Source organism: Cricetulus griseus, chromosome 6, assembly GCF_003668045.3.
Source record: "Cricetulus griseus strain 17A/GY chromosome 6, alternate assembly CriGri-PICRH-1.0, whole genome shotgun sequence".
Taxonomy (NCBI): domain Eukaryota; kingdom Metazoa; phylum Chordata; class Mammalia; order Rodentia; family Cricetidae; genus Cricetulus; species Cricetulus griseus.
In genome coordinates, this window is record NC_048599.1 from 80,889,127 (window position 1) to 80,891,652 (window position 2,526).

Sequence of the window (2,526 nt, forward strand, 5' to 3'; positions counted from 1 at the left end):
AAGGATCTATATCATCTTCATCACATTGGTTTTAAGCTCATTATTTAAGCTCATTACTGTATTACTAGGCATAGGTACTGATGTCTGAGTTTATCTCTGTTGGATGGAATTTTTTACCCTTGGTTTCTGTTTCCTTTCTCATCTTCTAACCTGAGTGAACTGTGGTTGTGGTAACCAGTGAGTCCCAGGTTTAGTAGATTGTCTCCACTGGTGTTTTTGGTACTAAAATTGCCTCTGGGGATTAGGAGTTCTGGATGCTGCTGTAGCCTTTGTTAGAGGAAGCATTTTCTGAGATTCTGGGTGCCAATGTGGCTTGTGGTATTCTTGATACCAGTGTGGCCTCTGGTGTTCCAGGTACAGGCCCTCTGGTAGATCAGGGGCTATGCAGGAGTTGTGGATCTGGGTATGGACATAAGGGCAAGTGGTGCTGTTGAAGAAGTTGGTCAGGCTCCCAGGAGTGTTGGTGGGTTGTGGGCAGGGTTTTACCTGAATTTCTGGTTACCAGAATGACTTCCAGTAGAATAATGGGCTTTTTTCTTGGAGTTGTGGACAGGGATATGGAGACTCTGGACATATTTTTGTATATGTATGTACATATATAAAATATATTCATACATTTCTATCTAAATAGCAATATAGATAGAGAGGTGTCAGATGTATGTCAGAGAATACATCCATTCTAAAAGCATTTGCTATTTAATTATTTTCAAATTTTCTCTGGCTTTTAGAATGAAAGTATTCCTTAATACACAGAATTACCCGTCAGTGTAAAAGAACTTATTACTTAAAAAAAATAAAAAGAATTCAGATAGATCCATTCGGCCGCTGAGGACCAAGCATCCCTGAGTCTGCTGAGATTGCTGGGCTACTCCCATCCCCAGTCAGGACAGAGGTGAGCTGCTTCATCCCCTAACTTGGGCCCAACTTCTGCCTGCCCACTCTGGGAACTGCTATCTTGGTGTCTGCAGGCCAATTGAATGGGGCCCTGAGGACCAAACAACTCTGAGTCTTCTGCCATCTCTGTGCTAGTTCTGTTCCCACCCACCTAGACAGCAAGTTTCTCAGAACTGCCTACATCCACCTTGAGACCCATCAGAGTACCAGGCACTCTTGAACCCGCCAAAAGAGAACCTTGGATCCCTAAACACCAGGAATAGGAAGAGATACCACCTGCACCCACTGGAAGAAGAGATGGGAAGACAACAATATAAGAACACATCTAAAAACAGAAAGACCAATATGATACCACCAGAGTCTAGGGACTCTACACCAGCAAGACCTGAGCATCCCAACACAAATGAAGTAGAAGAGAGAAATCTTAAAAACAACTTCATGCAGATCATAGAAACCCTAAGAGAGGAAATGAAAAAATCCTTCAGAGAAATGGAAGAATAGACAAACAAAAAGATGAAAGAAATCCACAAATCTTTTAAGGCAATCCAAGAAAATACAATCAAACAGCTGAAGGAATAAAGTACGACAGTTGAAGACCTAAAAACTGAAATAGAGACAATAAAGAAAACACAAACTGAGGTAATGCTGGAAATGGAAAAGCTGGGTGAACAATCAGAAACCACAGATGCAAGTATAGCCAACAGAATACAAGACATAGAAGACAGAATCTCTGATGCTAAGGATACACTAGAAGAAATAGATTCATCAAGCAAAGAAAATCTTAAATCCAATGAATCCTTAACACAAAATATCCAGGAAATATGGAACAACATGAAAAGACCCAACTTAAGGATAATAGGTATAGAAGAAGGTGAAGAAACACAACTCAAAGGTGCAGAAAACATATTCAACAAAATCATAGAAGAAAACATTCCCAACCTAAAGAAAGACATGTCAATGAAAGTACAAGAAGCCTACAGAACACCAAATAGAGTGGACCATGAAAAGAAGTCCCCTCATCACATAATAATTACAACACCAAACATGCAGAATAAAGAAAGATTATTAAGAGCAGTAAAGGAAAAAGGCCAAGTAACATATAAAGGCAAACATATCAGAATTACACCAGACTTCTCCATAGGAACTCTGAAAGCCAGGAGGACATGGATAGATATTCTACCAACTCTAAGAGAACACGGATGCCAGCCCAGACTACTCTATCCAGCAAAGCTTTTCATTCACTATAAAAGGTGAAAACAAGATATTCCATGACAAAACCAGATTTAAACAATATGTAAACACTAATCCAGCCCTACAGAAAGTACTGGAAGGAAAACTACAACCTAAGGAAATTAACTACACTCACAAATCATAGGCAATATATAATCCCACTTTACCAATATGCCAAAGAAAAGCAAGGTAAAATCACATACAATACCACTACCAATAACAAATCAAAAACAAACAAGAATAAGCACCCAATGGTCATTAATTTCCCTCAGTATTAACGATTTTGACAAGCCTATAAAAAAACACTGGGTAAAAGGGTTTATACAAAGACAAAATCGATCTTTCTGCTGTATTCAAGAAACACAACTCATCTTCAAAGACAGATATTACTTCAGAGTAAAG